Source organism: Rattus norvegicus, chromosome 4 (assembly GCF_021556685.1).
Source record: "Rattus norvegicus strain SHRSP/BbbUtx chromosome 4, alternate assembly SHRSP_T2T, whole genome shotgun sequence".
Lineage (NCBI taxonomy): Eukaryota > Metazoa > Chordata > Mammalia > Rodentia > Muridae > Rattus > Rattus norvegicus.
The window spans coordinates 167,284,400-167,302,396 of record NC_141537.1 but is presented as its reverse complement, the minus strand read 5'-3'; the positions used below and the strand labels follow the sequence as shown (position 1 = coordinate 167,302,396).

General features: G+C 41.0%; 1 protein-coding gene across 5 annotated transcripts in view; it reads right to left on the bottom strand.

The window, feature by feature from the left end:
- The window catches only part of Lpal2 (lipoprotein(a) like 2), a 57,047-nt gene extending 43,886 nt beyond the window's left edge, over positions 1 to 13,161 (bottom strand). For 2 of the 5 annotated variants that reach the window (XM_087659369.1, XM_087659368.1), the window contains exon 1: positions 12,910 to 13,080. The gene's annotated coding sequence lies outside the window, so the exon portion shown is untranslated. The other 3 variants (NM_001430333.1, NM_001109578.2, XM_087659370.1) reach the window with 2 other exon arrangements.
- Positions 13,162 to 17,997: the final 4,836 nt, after the last annotated feature.

Genomic DNA, 17,997 nt, shown 5'->3' with positions numbered 1-17,997 from the left:
ACAGATGAATGAATACAGAATATATGATACATCTACACAATGGAATACTACTCAGCTATCAAAAACAATGACTTCATGGAATTCATAGGCAAATGGATGGAACTAGAAAATATCATCCTGACTGAGGTAACTCAATCTCTCTCTCTCTCTCTCTCTCTCTCTCTCTCTCTCTCTCTCACACACACACACACACACACACACACACACACACACACACACACACACGATATGCACTCACTGATAAGTGAATATTAGCCCAAAAGCTCGGCTTACCCAAGGTACAATCCACAGACCACATGAAGCTCAAGAAGAAGGGTGACTAAAGTGTGAATGCTTCAGTCCTTCTTAAAAGGGGGAACAAAAATATTCATAGGAGGAGATATGGAGACAAAGGTTAGAGCAGAGACTGAAGGAATGGCCATTCAGAGACTGCCCCACCTGGGGATCCAGCCCATACACATACAGCCACAAAATCCAAACAATATTGCTGATGCCAAGAAGTGCATGCTGACAGGAGCCTGATATCACTGTCTCCTGAGAGACTCTGCCACAGCACGACAAAAACAGGGGCTAAAGCTATCAGCCAACCATAGACCTGAAAACAAGGTCCACAGTGGAGTAGTTAGAGAAAGAATTGAAGGAACTGAAGGGAATTGCAACCCCATGAGAACAACAATACCAACCAACCAGAGCTCCTGGGGACTAAACCATCATCCAAAGAGCACACATCGAGAGATGTGTGACTCCAGCTCTTTATGTCGCAGAGGATGGCCTTGTTGGGCACCAATGGGAGGAGAAACTTTTGGTCCTGTCAAGGCTGGACCCTCCAGGGCAGGGAGGTGGGAAAGAGTGGATGGTTAGGTGGGAGACACACTCATACAAGAAGGGGAAGGGGGTGGGATATGGGGTTTATGAATGGGAAACCAGGAAAGGGAATAACATTTGAAATACAAATTTAAAAAATTCAATAAAAAATTTTTCAATCTGGGTGGAAGGAATCTCAGTGCAAGACACCCTTTGCCCAATTCCTTTTTCTCTAGATTAGTATCCAACGGATCTTGTCTCTTGATTAAAAGCAATGAATGAAGTTGTCTCTAGGTTCCTATACATTAGTGTGGTGAGCAGACAGCGCCTTTTGTTACAAAATTCTATAGGTTTCATCATACAAGGAAGTTGCTGAGCAAAAAAGAAAAAAAAACTAATAAAATACATTAAACTGAAACAACCTAAAAGTGCCTGTACCCTTGTTATCCCAGTACTTGGGAGGTGAAAGTAAAATCTGAAGATTCAAGATCACTATTCCTTGGTATGTAGAGTATGAAGCCATGCTGTGCTACATGAGAACCTGCAGAGAGACGGAGAAGGTAGAGAAGAAATAGATGTGGGAGGAGGGGGGGAGGAGGGAGGAAGAAAGTACCCAACAGATACAAACATATCTAGGTAACAACAATGCACCAAATCGTGTTAGCAGTGTTTCCAAAAGAGGGTATATAACAGCGCCAAATGCGGCTCATGCCTAAAATGCTTATATGTGTAAATTCTCATGTTTTCAGAAATATGAATGTTTGTCACTTTTAAGACAGTATTTCCTATCTTACAATATTTTCAGAAAAGTTATGTTATGCTAGAGGGTTCTAGTTATCAAAGTGAACGCTAGTTCTAACTTCCTATGCAAACCAGGTTTGTGATTAATTAACACACATGTCCTATCAATGAAGTTTGCAAATTTATAAAATATTGCTGGTTCATCTTGACACTAAGTGAGCTCACTGGAAACCTTGAAAGCTAGTCTGAGTGGGAAAAGAATCAGACTAAGGTAGCTCATGCCTTTAATTCCAGCACTCAGAAGGCAAAGGCAAGCAGATCTCTGTGAGTTCAAGGACAGCCTTGTTTACAGGACACATGCCAGGCAATCTTGGTACATAGAACTACATAGACCCAGTTTAATAGAAGGAGAAGGAAAAAGAGGAGGAGGAAGAAGAAGAGGAGGCAGTAGAAGCCAGAATAGTATAACTTAGTTTATAACGCAGATTCTGACGATGAAAGCTGGTTTTTTCAAGAAGTTAAATAGTCAGCTGACAGTAAGTTGCCAGCTTGAGGACTTGGTAAAATCAACCTTTTTTAAAATAAAATTTGACCCCAAAAAAAAGTGCACTTAACAAGGGAAGAGTTAAAAGCAAAATCGGGAAAATCAAATGTGTATAACTAAGCATAGTGTTTAAACTCTTGTCTCTTGTGACGACTGAGGAAAAAGTCTACAGTACTTTCAGCTCACTGGACATTTTCCAAGGCTACAGAGACTGATTTTTCTAGTCATACATGATGTCCAGATGCCACCTTGTGGTACTTGTAGATATAGCCCTTGTGCGGAAAAGCTGGAAGAAACTGAGGAGGGCAACCTTGTAGGAGGACCAGCCGTCTCAATTAACCTGGACCCCAGAGATCTCTTAGACACTAGATTACCAACCAGGCAGCATATACCAGCTGATATGAGGACCCCAACACATATACAGGAGAAGACTGCTAGGTCTGGATTCTGTCAGAGAAGATGCACCTAACCCTAAAGAGACTGGAGGCCCCAGGGAGTTTAGAGGTCTGGTGGGGTGGGTGGGGTGGAGACATCCTCATGGAGAAAGAGTAGCAGGGAGGAGGTATGGAATGTGGAACAGTTGGACGATGTACCGGGAGGGAAATAAAATCTGGAATGTAAAGAAAGAAAGAAAGAAAGAAAGAAAGAAAGAAAGAAAGAAAGAAAGAAAGAAAGAAAGAAAGAAAGAAAGAAAGGAAGGAAGCAAGGAAGGAAGGAAGGAAGGAAGAAAGAAAGAAAGAAAGAAAGAAAGAAAGAAAGAAAGAAAGAAAGTGATTTGCCATTACTTTTATGAAGTGATGAAACAAAGCTATTTGTAATATTGGCATTACTTAATGTTTTTTTTAAAGCAAATACTCAGTTGAAAAAAGTACTACAGTATTAATATGATCTAAATTTGACACAATTATAAACAAAATGGCAAAAAGTCAAATTAACTTATTTGATTGTCTTAATTATCCAATAGTTGATATAAAAATGTTAAACAATATTTTTATGTTAAAATTTAAATAATAACAAATGTGAGAAGTTAGAATTATAAATTACAGGAAGTACAAATAGTTATGTTTCAAAATTTAATAATAGTCACTAAAAAGTGGATGCTTCACTCAATGTATAACTGCCAAGTTTATTTTTGAAACACCTAATAAAGTGTGGAAAATATTCTGAATTTTTCATTCTAAAATAAAATCTGCTCAAAGAAAATGTATGGAATCAGAGTCTACTTATCTCATTAAGCAATAAAAAAACTAAATCATACCTTGCAATATAAATTATTAAAATTATTCATGAAGAGATGATACCATGCTATCCTTTGATTCCTTTTGAATAAACTTTAAAATGAGTAATCTAAATTTGCTGGAGTTACTTTAAAATCTCTTCTTGGAACAGGGCTTCCAGGAATATATTCTCTGTGAAACTGATTTTTGTATTCTGAATAACATTATTATGAAAATATATTTTAAGAAGGTGAGCTGTTGGATAACATTTGAAATGTAAATACAGAAACTATCAAATAAAAAATATTTTTAAAATAGATGAGTAGTATATTATTCCATCACAGTGCATTGCTCTCCACACGACCCACAGGGGATCATGAAGAATCACAATGTGATTTCACTTGTCATCATACAGACTTAAAATAATGACAGAGCCAGTGTGCGAGAATGACCCTGTACCCTAAACCTTTCCTTTAATTATGATAATCAGCTCTAAAGAGTGTATTTCCACTGGCATTGCCTTAATGTATTTTTAAAAAAGCAAGGTGTGCTTGGTCCTGCCAAGACTGAAACCCCAGTGAACGTGATTGTTGGGGGCAGGGCGGTAATGGGGGAAGAATGGGGAGGGGAACACCCATATAGAAGGGGAGGGGGAGTGGTTAGGAGGATGTTGGCCTGGAAACCGGGGAAGGGTATAACAATAGAAATGTAAATAAGAAATAATCAAGTTAATAAAGAGTAAAAAAAAATAGCAAGGTGTGTGTCTGAATGCCTTTATATCATATTTCTTTATGTAATATCTGTCCTAATTAGATTTAATAATTAGTGTTTATTGCTGTTAAAAACATGTATAGTTGCTGAGACACCTCGGGAACCTGAAGGAAACAGACCGGATAAACAGTTCTCTGCACCCAAATCGCGTGGGAGGGAGAGCTAAACCTTCAGAGAGGCAGACAAGCCTGGGAAACCAGAAGAGACTGCTCTCTGCACACACATCTCGGACGCCAGAGGAAAAAGCCAAAGACCATCTGGAACCCTGGTGCACTGAAGCTCCCGGAAGGGGCGACACAGGTCTTCCTGGTTGCTGCCGCTGCAGAGAGCCCGTGGGCAGCACCCCACGAGCGAACTTGAGCCTCGGGACCACAGGTAAGACCAAATTTTCTGCTGCAAGAAAGCTGCCTGGTGAACTCAAGCCACAGGCCCACAGGAACAACTGAAGACCTGTAGAGAGGAAAAACTACACGCCCGAAAGCAGAACACTCTGTCCCCATAACTGACTGAAAGAGAGGAAAACAGGTCTACAGCACTCCTGACACACAGGCTTATAGGACAGTCTAGCCACTGTCAGCAATAGCAGAACAAAGTAACACTAGAGATAATCTGATGGCGAGAGGCAAGCACAGGAACCCAAGCAACAGAAACCAAGACTACATGGCACCATCGGAGCCCAATTCTCCCATCAAAACAAACATGGAATATCCAAACACACCAGAAAAGCAAGATCTAGTTTCAAAATCATTCTTGATCATGATGCTGGAGGACTTCAAGAAAGACGTGAAGAACTCCCTTAGAGAACAAGTAGAAGCCTACAGAGAGGAATCGCAAAAATGCCTGAAAGAATTCCAGGAAAACATAAATAAACAAGTAGAAGCCCATAGAGAGGAGACACAAAAATCCCTGAAAGAATTCCAGAAAAACATAAATAAACAAGTAGAAGCCCATAGAGAGGAGACACAAAAATCCCTGAAAGAATTCCAGGAAAACACAATCAAACAGTTGAAGGAATTAAAAATGGAAATAGAAGCAATCAAGAAAGAACACATGGAAACAACCCTGGATATAGAAAACCAAAAGAGACAAGGAGCTGTAGATACAAGTTTCACCAACAGAATACAAGAGATGGAAGAGAGAATCTCAGGAGCAGAAGATTCCATAGAAATCATTGACTCAACTGTCAAAGATAATGTAAAGTGGGAAAAGCTACTGGTCCAAAACATACAGGAAATCCAGGACTCAATGAGAAGATCAAACCTAAGGATATTAGGTATAGAAGAGAGTAAAGACTCCCAGCTCAAAGGACCAGTAAATATCTTCAACAAAATCATAGAAGAAAACTTCCCTAACCTAAAAAAAGAGATACCCATAGACATACAAGAAGCCTACAGAACTCCAAATAGATTGGACCAGAAAAGAAACACCTCCCATCACATAATTGTCAAAACACCAAACGCACAAAATAAAGAAAGAATATTAAAAGCAGTAAGGGAAAAAGGTCAAGTAACATATAAAGGCAGACCTATCAGAATCACACCAGACTTCTCGCCAGAAACTATGAAGGCCAGAAGATCCTGGACTGATGTCATACAGACCCTAAGAGAACACAAATGCCAGCCCAGGTTACTGTATCCAGCAAAACTCTCAATTAACATTGATGGAGAAACCAAGATATTCCATGACAAAACCAAATTTACACAATACCTTTCTACAAATCCAGCACTACAAAGGATAATAAATGGTAAAGCCCAACATAAGGAGGCAAGCTATACCCTAGAAGAAGCAAGAAACTAATCGTCTTGGCAACAAAACAAAGAGAATGAAAGCACACAAACATAACCTCACATCCAAATATGAATATAACGGGAAGCAATAATCACTATTCCTTAATATCTCTCAATATCAATGGCCTCAACTCCCCAATAAAAACATAGATTAACAAACTGGATACGCAACGAGGACCCTGCATTCTGCTGCCTACAGTAAACACACCTCAGAGACAAAGACAGACACTACCTCAGAGTGAAAGGCTGGAAAACAACTTTCCAAGCAAATGGTCAGAAGAAGCAAGCTGGAGTAGCCATTCTAATATCAAATAAAATTAATTTCCAACTAAAAGTCATCAAAAAAGATAAGGAAGGACACTTCATATTCATCAAAGGAAAAATCCACCAAGATGAACTCTCAATCCTAAATATCTATGCCCCAAATACAAGGGCACCTACATACGTAAAAGAAACCTTACTAAAGCTCAAAACACACATTGAACCTCACACAATAATAGTGGGAGATTTCAACACCCCACTCTCATCAATGGACACATCATGGAAACAGAAATTAAACAGTGATGTCGAAAGACTAAGAGAAGTCATGAGCCAAATGGACTTAACGGATATTTATAGAACATTCTATCCTAAAGCAAAAGGATATACCTTCTTCTCAGCTCCTCATGGTACTTTCTCCAAAATTGACCATATAATTGGTCAAAAAACGGGCCTCAACAGGTACAGTAAGATAGAAATAATCCCATGCGTGCTATCGGACCACCACGGCCTAAAACTGGTCTTCAATAACAATAAGGGAAGAATGCCCACATATACGTGGAAATTGAACAATGCTCTACTCAATGATAACCTGGTCAAGGAAGAAATAAAGAAAGAAATTAAAAACATTTAGAATTTAATGAAAATGAAGGTACAACATACCCAAACTTATGGGACACAATGAAAGCTGTGCTAAGAGGAAAATTCATAGCGCTGAGTGCCTGCAGAAAGAAACAGGAAAGAGCATATGTCAGCAGCTTGACAGCACACCTAAAAGCTCTAGAACAAAAAGAAGCAAATACACCCAGGAGGAGTAGAAGGCAGGAAATAATCAAACTCAGAGCTGAAATCAACCAAGTAGAAACAAAAAGGACCATAGAAAGAAGCAACAGAACCAAAAGTTGGTTCTTTGAGAAAATCAACAAGATAGATAAACCCTTAGCCAGACTAACGAGAGGACACAGAGAGTGCGTCCAAATTAACAAAATCAGAAATGAAAAGGGAGACATAACTACAGATTCAGAGGAAATTCAAAAAATCATCAGATCTTACTATTAAAACCTATATTCAACAAAACTTGAAAATCTTCAGGAAATGGACAATTTCCTAGACAGATACCAGGTATTGAAGTTAAATCAGGAACAGATAAACCAGTTAAACAACCCCATAACTCCTAAGGAAATAGAAGCAGTCATTAAAGGTCTCCCAACCAAAAAGAGCCCAGGTCCAGACGGGTTTAGTGCAGAATTCTATCAAACCTTCATAGAAGACCTCATACCAATATTATCCAAACTATTCCACAAAATTGAAACAGATGGAGCCCTACCGAATTCCTTCTATGAAGCCACAATTACTATTATACCTAAACCACACAAAGACCCAACAAAGAAAGAGAACTTCAGACCAATTTCCCTTATGAATATCGACGCAAAAATACTCAATAAAATTCTGGCAAACCGAATTCAAGAGCACATCAAAACAATCATCCACCATGATCAAGGAGGCTTCATCCCAGGCATGCAGGGATGGTTTAATATACGGAAAACCATCAACGTGATCCATTATATAAACAAACTGAAAGAACAGAACCACATGATCATTTCATTAGATGCTGAGAAAGCATTTGACAAAATTCAACACCCCTTCATGATAAAAGTCCTGAAAAGAATAGGAATTCAAGGCCCATACCTAAACATAGTAAAAGCCATATACAGCAAACCAGTTGCTAACATTAAACTAAATGGAGAGAAACTTGAAGCAATCCCACTAAAATCAGGGACTAGACAAGGCTGCCCACTCTCTCCCTACTTATTCAATATAGTTCTTGAAGTTCTAGCCAGAGCAATCAGACAACAAAAGGAGATCAAGGGGATACAGATCAGAAAAGAAGAGGTCAAAATATCACTATTTGCAGATGACATGATAGTATATTTAAGTGATCCCAAAAGTTCCACCACAGAACTACTAAAGCTGATAAACAACTTCAGCAAAGTGGCTGGGTATAAAATTAACTCAAATAAATCAGTTGCCTTCGTCTATACAAAAGAGAAACAAGCCGAGAAAGAAATTAGGGAAACGACACCCTTCATAATAGACCCAAATAATATAAAGTACCCCGGTGTGACTTTAACCAAGCAAGTAAAAGATCTGTACAATAAGAACTTCAAGACACTGAGGAAAGAAATTGAAGAAGACCTCAGAAGATAGAAAGATCTCCCATGCTCATGGATTGGCAGGATTAATATAGTAAAAATGGCCATTTTACCAAAAGCAATCTACAGATTCAATACAATCCCCATCAAAATAACAATCCAATTCTTCAAAGAGTTAGACAGAACAATTTGCAAATTCATCTGGAATAACAAAAATCCCAGGATAGCTAAAGCTATCCTCAACAATAAAAGGACTTCAGGGGGAATCACTATCCCTGAACTCAAGCAGTATTACAGAGCAATAGTGATAAAAACTGCATGGTATTGGTACAGAGACAGACAGATAGACCAATGGAATAGAATTGAAGACCCAGAAATGAACCCACACACCTATGGTCACTTGATTTTTGACAAAGGAGCCAAAACCATCCAATGGAAAAAAGATAGCATTTTCAGCAAATGGTGCTGGTTCAACTGGAGGGCAACATGTAGAAGAATGCAGATTGATCCATCCTTATCACCCTGTACAAAGCTTAAGTCCAAGTGGATCAAGGACCTCCACATCAAAGCAGATACACTCAAACTAATAGAAGAAAAACTAGGGAAGCATCTGGAACACATGGGCACTGGAAAAAATTTCCTGAACAAAACACCAATGGCTTATGCTCTAAGATCAAGAATCGACAAATGGGATCTCATAAAACTGCAAAGCTTCTGTAAGGCAAAGGACACTGTGGTTAGGACAAAACGGCAACCAACAGATTGGGAAAAGATCTTTACCAATCCTACAACAGATAGAGGCCTTATATCCAAAATATACAAATAACTCAAGAAGTTAGACCGCAGGGAAACAAATAACCCTATTAAAAAATGGGGTTCAGAGCTAAACAAAGAATTCACAGCTGAGGAATGCCGAATGGCTGAGAAACACTTAAAGAAATGTTCAACATCTTTAGTCATAAGGGAAATGCAAATCAAAACAACCCTGAGATTTCACCTCACACCAGTGAGAATGGCTAAGATCAAAAATTCAGGTGACAGCAGATGCTGGTGAGGATGTGGAGAAAGAGGAACACTCCTCCATTGTTGGTGGGATTGCAGACTGGTAAAACCATTCTGGAAATCAGTCTGGAGGTTCCTCAGAAAATTGGACATTGAACTGCCTGAGGATCCAGCTATACCGCTCTTGGGCATATACCCAAAAGATGCCTCAACATATAAAAGAGACACGTGCTCCACTATGTTCATCGCAGCCTTATTTATAATAGCCAGAAACTGGAAAGAACCCAGATGCCCTTCAACAGAGGAATGGATACAGAAAATGTGGTACATCTACACAATGGAATATTACTCAGCTATCAAAAACAAGGAGTTTATGAAATTCGTAGGCAAATGGTTGGAACTGGAAAATATCATCCTGAGTGAGCTAACCCACTCACAGAAAGACATACATGGTATGCATTCATTGATAAGTGGCTATTAGCCCAAATGCTTGAATTACCCTAGATCCCTAGAACAAACGAAACTCAAGACGGATGATCAAAATGTGAATGCTTCACTCCTTCTTTAAATGAGGAAAAAGAATACCCTTGGCAGGGAAGGGAGAGGCAAAGATTAAAACAGAGACTGAAGGAACACCCATTCAGAGCCTGACCCACATGTGGCCCATATATATACAGCCATCCAATTAGACAGGATGGATGAAGCAAAGAAGTGCAGGATGACAGGAACCGGATGTAGATCGCTCCTGAGAGACACAGCCAGAATACAGCAAACACAGAGGCGTATGCCAGCAGCAAACCACTGAATTGAGAATAGAACCCCCGTTGAAGGAATCAGAGAAAGAACTGGAAGAGCTTGAAGGGGCTCGAGACCCCATATGTACAACAATGCCAAGCAACCAGAGCTTCCAGGGACTAAGCCACTACCTAAAGACTATACATGGACTACCCTGGACTCTGACATCATAGGTAGCAATGAATATCCTAGTAAGAGCACCAGTGGAAGGGGAAGCCCTGGGTCCTGCTAAGACTGAACCCCCAGTGAACTAGACTATGGGGGGAGGGCGGCAATGGGGGGGAGGGTTGGGAGGGGAACACCCATAAGGAAGGGGAGGGGGGAGGGGAATGTTTGCCCGGAAACCGGGAAAGGGAATAACACTTGAAATGTATATAAGAAATACTCAAGTTAATAAAAAAAAATGTATAGTTGAATATGTTATTTGTAATAATAATGATTGATATATTTTTTACTATTTCAATGGTAAAAACTGATGAAAAAATTAACGAAGAAAAATAAATTAATCCTGTTCATCTGTAATTAAAAAAATACTTAGTGGATATGACCATGGTCACTATATAATCCATATTATAAAAGAATGATAATTCTTGAGTATATATTTTATTTTGTTATTTTTATTTTAATCCCTTTTATGGCTAATTTTATTTACTTATTTATTTATATATTTATTTATTTTTACACTCCAGATTTTATCCCCCACTCCAGAGTTTCACATCCCATACCTCCTCCCTGCTCCCTGAAGCATTCCACACCCCCTTCTTTACAGACCTCTAAACTTCCTGGGGCCTCCAGTCTCTTAAGGATTAAGTGCATCTTCTCTGACTGAAACCAGACCCAGGAATCCTCTGCTATATATTGTTGGAGGCCTCATCTCAGCTGGTGCATGCTGTCTGTTTGGTGATCTGGTGTTTAAGAGATCTCAGGGAACCAGGTTAACTGAGACTGCTGGTCCTCCTACAGGGTTGCCCTCCTCCTTAGCTCCTTTGGCTTTTCCCTAATTCAACCAGAGGGGTCAGCAGCTTCTGTTCATTGGTTGGGTGCAAATATCTGCATCTGACTCTTTCAGCTGCTTGTTGGGTTTTCAGAGGGCAGTCATGGTAGGTTCCTTTTTGTGAGTGCCCCATAGCTTCAGTAATGGTGTCAGGTCTTGGGGCCTCCCCTTGAGCTGGATCCCACTTTGGGCCTGTTGTTGGACCTTCTTTTCCTCAGGCTCTTCTCCATTTCTATCCTTGCATTTCTTTCAGATAAGAATTATGGGTTAGAGCATTGGCTGTGGGATAGCAACCCCATCCCTCACTTGATGCCCTGTCTTTCTGCTGGATGTGGATTCAATAAGTTCCCTCTCCCCACCTTAGAGCCTTTCATCTACCCCCCCCCACACACACACACACATTTTGAGTCCTAAGAGTCTCCGACTTCTCAGGTCTCTAGTACATTTTAGAGGGTCTCCTGTTTCCTTTCTTACTGCTGGCCCTCAGGGCTTCAGCCATTTTACCCCACCCAATACCAGATCACTTTCTCCTCTCTCCCCCATCCCCATCCCCTTTCTCTCCCCTGTCCCTCCCTCCCTCCTTACTTGTGGTTGCTTTCTTCTCCCTCCCAAATGGAACCAAGGTGTCCTCAGTTGGACCCTTCAGCTTGTTGAACTTTTTGAGTTCTGTGGACTGTATCTAGGGTATTCTGTACCTTTTTTTGCTAATATCCACTTACTGGTGAGAACATATGCATATCCTTTTGGGTCTGAGTTACCTCACTTAGGATGACATTTTCTAGTTCCATCCATTTGCCTGCAAAACTCAGAATGTCCTCATTCTTAATAGCTGAGTAGTATTCTATTGTGTAAATGTACCACGTTTTCTGTAAACATTTTTCTGTCATGGGACATCTGGGTTATTTCCAGCTTCTGGCTATCACAAATAAGGCCACTGTGAACATAGTAGAACATGTGCCCCTGTGACATGGTGGGGCATCTTTGGGGTATATTCCCAAGAGCAATATTTCTGGTTCAGAGAACAAGAGTTTGTTTGCTTGCTTGCTTGTTTTGAAACATGGTCTCACTGTATGGCTGGTATGGAATTTCCTGTGTAGACAAGGCTGACTTCAAATTCATAGAGAACTTCTTGCCTCTGTCTCTCAAGTACTGCATTAAAGGTGTTCACAATTACTTCCATGTAAGCCAGCTCTTGGGATAGCTTCCTTATCGCCCATTTTACAAATCATTACGTATCATTGCCAACATAACAAGGGTATGTACACGCAGAATGTGGTTACCCCCATCTCATGGGGTGTTCCTGGACTGTTTAGAGGAGACAGTATGGGGGACAGAAAACCATGCCAGGAAGTTTGGTAAGGTAGAGCAGGTCAAGACTTGTAGACTCGATAGGCACGCACCTGAGGTTTAGGTGACTCCCAGTTCCCTGCCAGACTTCTGACTTGTACCACATGCCATCCTTCTCACATAAAAGAGATGTGACCATAGTCACTTGCACCGAAAACAGTCTTCTCCAATCTAATGAGGTACCTACAGGCCCAGAGGGTTTAGCCAATAATCTTTACTTCTAGACATTCCTCCCTGCAGAAGGTATTTAATCTCAGGCCCACACTGAGAAAAGGATATGGTTTTACGCATTCATTTTCCTCCATGGCAATAAACTGTTTAGAATCATGATCTCTTTTCACCAAGATCTGCAATAGGGGGCCATGAAGAAGGCCTTCACCTACAGAGCTTCCGCCTAATCTCCCATAGAAGGCCTCTCTCTGCTCCCAACCACAACTGCCACCAAGCCATGATGCTAAGGACAATCATCTCTGCTGGGACAAGCCCTCCCACTCACCCCAGCCTATATGCTGTCCACAGTTCATGGGGCTCCCACTCCATTCTCTGCTCTTCTTTGCAACTGTGAGTAGCACTTGGATGTCCAAGAGTCTGAGAATCCCACAACCTGTAGGGAGCAGCGCGGCAAAACAAAGATGACGCCGACAGCCAGCTCCGTCTGAATGTAAACAACTTACCGCGCATGCGCAGGCTTGTCCCCTCCTCAGGGCAGCTGTATGATCCGGCACCCTCCTATGGTAAACAATAGTACTGCGCATGCGCAGGTTTTGCACCTGGTGTCAGTTGGCTGGTAATATGCTAGTGAGGGGGCGGTACCATGCTGGTGAGGTGATTCGTTCTCCGCCAATCCCTGGAGGACAAGTAGTGGGGTGATAGTGGGGTGATAGTGGGGTGACCCGTGCCCCACCAATCCCTGAGAGATTATTAGCATACTGTTGTGTATATAAGGCGAGCGAATTTGCCACTCGTGGTCCCCGTGTCAACAATGAAGGTGTCCTGCAGTAAAGGCTGTTGAGAAGAATCCAACTGTGTTGCGTCTTCCTTGCCTGCCGGGGTGGACACGACAACAACCCTGGCCTCATCCCAGACCCTGGGACCCCTGAACCAATTCAGGCTTTCCCACATCTCAGATTGTACTCTCCCACACCCTGAGCAGTGAGTATTTCAAGGATTCCTTACAGCCCAGCTCCCCACCCCAGCAGACCTCCCCAACCAGCTGTACCCAGGGGCAGGTCCTGTACAAGCCTGTAACCCCACAGCAGTGAGCTAAGTACCAATATTAATATCTCTGCTTCCAGACTTCTGATTCAATGGAGACAATCAATGCACTCCCTACTGCTATTCTGGACTCTTTTCTCCTAAACCAGACCAAATAATAACCCCTTCTTCCTGTAAGTATCTTATTATATAATCCCAACCGTGAGGAAACTTAGGAGCTATGAAGAGCTATTCTGATGTCAAACTGACTGTAGGCAATTAGAATTGGATTACAGTAAGAATATGGAAGAATTTGGAAATGAAAGTTTAGGAGAGCCCCAAATTTCAGTCATCAGAGTTTAATGAGCTCTGCTGGGTACTGGAAAACCAGATGTCAGGAGAACTTCAGACAGACACTAATGAAGTAAGCTGATTTTATTTATTTACTGTTTGTGTGTGTGTGTGTGTGTGTGTGTGTGTGTGTGTGTGTGTGTGTGTGTGAAAAGAGAGTGTCCAGTCCCCTAGACTTAGAGGAAAAGATTCGTGGAGTTGGATAGGTAGGAAAGTAGGGAGGATCTCAGAGAAATGAGGGTGGGGAAACTATGATCAGAATTAGATATAAAAAATTTCAGTTATAAAAAAAACAAAAATCAAATCTCAGTCATCTGAAGACACAGCAAGTTCTCTTAATCCCTGATTTGTGTCTCGAAGACCTATTTTCTATTTTATGAAACAGTCTCCCTGTAGCTGTGGCTGGCCTGGGACTGTTAGTATAGCAATTCATTCCAAATGGAGCCATTTCTTCCAGGAAGGAGAAAGGCTTTTGAAACTCTAACGTAAACAAGTTTCATTTGTCTTGGAAAGGTGAAACTCACAAGTTTCCTGGATGTCCTTCCCGAAGGTTATAGCAGTAATAAGGAACTGGTGAGGTAGTAGGGGGTGGGTCAGGAGCAAGACAGCTGGTAGATTATCAGACTTGTCCAGTGTCCTGATAATTATGAGGAAGCTCCAGGAATACAACCCTATTAGTCATCACCCATATTGAATCAAGCTTCTTGAAGATGCAGGTAACTTTAATAATATTCCAGGAAACAACTCCTCACTCAAGCTCCTAAAATTACCCCCAATCAACTCTAATTTAACAAGCAAACTTTGGTGTAATTGTTATGTCAATCTGTTTCAGGCCTCTATACAGAGGGAGTACACAGGTGTGTATTGAGTCTCCACTAAAATATTCAATAGGAATCCACTATGTAACCCAGAATGGGTCTCAAATTCTTAGCAGTCCTCTTGCCTCAGTGTCAAAATTGCTGTCACTACAAGCCTTTGCCTCTGTTCCTGGCTTTAACTCAAGGTTTTCCATTTTGCAAATAAGAACACTAAGACCTCTTCAGGATCTCACAGTTCACAATTAGTGAGGTACCACACACTCTTGCTTCCACAAGCCCCAGCATCTTAGCCCCGATTTTGGTTGTAATAGTGTTTAATTGATGTTCTTTTAAAAGATGGAAAACAAAGGAGAAAGAATTGGTGTTTGATACATAGTTGTGTAGCTGACACAGAAAGTCACTAGTGTTGCATTTAGTGCTTGTAAAATCTTGGCAAAGGTTTCTCCATTTAAACTCTCTCTCTCTCTCTCTCTCTCTCTCTCTCTCTCTCTCTCTCTCTCTCACACACACACACACACACACACACACAGGTGTGCTTGCAAACTCAAATATGAACATATATACACATATACATAAACATATTATACTCACATGTATGCATGCACATACACCACACACACAAATACATACAAGAAGAAAATCTCAGTGTAATTCACTAAGGAAATGTATACTTGTCTTAGTTAAGGTTTTATTGCTGTGAACAGACACCATGACCAAGGCAAGTCTTATAAAAGGCAATATTTAATTGGGGCTGGCTTAAAGGTGCAGAGGTTCAGTCGACTGTCATCAAGGCAGGGACATGGCAGCATCCAGGTAGACCTGGTGCTGGAGAAGCTGTGAGTTCTACATCTTCCTCTGAAGGCTGCTAGTAGAATAATGACTTCGAGGCAGCTATGGTGAGGGTCTTAAAGCCCATCCCAGTGACACACCTACTCCAACAGGGCCACACTTTCTATTCCTGCCACTCTCTGGGCTGAGCATATACAAACCATCAGAATACCCTTATAAAATACAGGAAAATAAAACCACCCTACATATCCTTGGCTTTGTACGAATTATCTCTTTTTTAATCCATCCACACAGTTGATAATTGGACTATTCACCTCAATTTGTGAAGGAGAATACAATTTATCTTGACTGTGATTTTCTGCCCTGACTCACTCAATTTGTACAAGATAATTACTAGCAGCTTAATTGAGGTTTTTGTTTGCTTGGTGTTTGATTTTCAGATTTTTGACATGGTATCTTGCTATGCAAGCCACATGATTCTCAAATTAATACCTCCTAAGAGATAGGATGGCAAACGTGTTCCACTATGCTTGGCCCTAGACAATTTAAAAAGTAAACTGTATCCAGATGAGAGGAAAAAAAGGGACCATTACTTGCTTAACCTGATAAAACCACTTTAAATGTATGAAATCACAGCACTTGTTTCCAGGTGGATTTTTTATGGCAATTGACATCTTATATTTCATATATAATCCCTCAAAATCCCTTTGCATTCATGAGCTAAGTTTTCTGAAAAGTGTGATATCATTAATTTCTGAGTTTACATTGTGTCCTGGTATGGTTAGGGCTCCATCTAGTGGTAATAGTTTGAAATAGAGCAGCCCATGCTGTTCATCTTGCAGATATTTACCATATGTGAGATCTCACAGTTGAGGAATGCCGAATGGCTGAGAAACACCTAAAGAAATGTTCAACATCTTTAGTCATAAGGGAAATGCAAATCAAAACAACCCTGAGATTTCACCTCACACCAGTGACAATGGCTAAGATCAAAAACTCAGGTGACAGCAAATGCTGGCAAGGATGTGGAGAAAGAGGAACACTCCTCCATTGTTGGTGGGATTGCAGACTGGTACAAACGTTCTGGAAATCAGTCTGGAGGTTCCTCAGAAAATTGGACATTGAACTACCTGAGGACCCAGCTATACCTCTCTTGGGCATATACCCAAAAGATGCCCCAACATATAACAAAGACACATGCTCCACTATATTCATAGCAGCCTTATTTATAATAGCCAGAAGCTGGAAAGAACCCAGATGCCCTTCAACAGAGGAATGGATACAGAAAATGTGGTATATCTACACAATGGAATATTACTCACCTATCAAAAATAATGACTTTATGAAATTCATAGGCAAATGGACGGAACTGGAAAATATCATCCTGAGTGAGGTAACCCAATCACAGAAAAACATACATGGTCTGCACTCATTGATAAGTGGTTATTAGCCCAAATGCTTGAATTACCCTAGATGCACAGAACACATGAAACTCAAGAACGATGACCAAAATGTGAATGCTTCACTCCTTCTTTAAAAGGGGAACAAGAATACCCTTGGCAGGGAATAGGGAGGCAAAGTTTAGAACAGAGGCAGAAGGAACACCCATTCAGAGCCTGCCCCACATGTAGCCCATACATATACAGCCACCCAATTAGATAAGATGGATGAAGCAAAGAAGTGCAGGCTGACAGAACCGGATGTAGATCTCTCCTGAGAGACACAGCCAGAATACAGCAAATACATAGGAGAATGCCAGCAGCAAACCACTGAACTGAGAATGGGACCCCTGTTGAAGGAATCAGAGAAAGGACTAGAAGAGCTTGAAGGAGCTCGAGACCCCATATGAACAACAATGTCAAGCAACCAGAGCTTCCGGGGACTAAGCCACTACCCAAAGACTATACATGGACTGACCCTGGACTCTGACCTCATAGGTAGCAATGAATAGCCTAGTAAGAGCACCAGTGGAAGGGGAAGCCCTTGGTCCTGCCAAGACTGAACCCCCAGTGAATGTGATTGTTGGGGGGAGGGTGGTAATGGGAGGAGGTGGAACATTTGCAGGTCAGGAGAGAGTAAACATATGTTGAAAAACAAGATAAAAGTTCTGGGTGGGGTAGACAATTTGCCAACTAAGAATACTATGCCTGTTAAAAGAATCTTTCAGAAATTGAGGAAGATAGACTCCTCTAACATGGCGATTCAACATTGAACTTGCTCTTTAGATAAGCTAAAGAAAGTTCCTTTTCTTGTTTTATCTTCTTTTGAGACAAGATTTTGCTGTGTAGCTTAAACTGGTCTAAACTCTTTTCTGTTTTATTACCTTTATTTTTATTGGGGGGGAGGGGCACATGGATGTATTGATCCCACAGTGCACCTGTACAAATCAGAAGACTCTTGTGGTAGTTTGTTCTCTTTCCACAGTGTGGGTC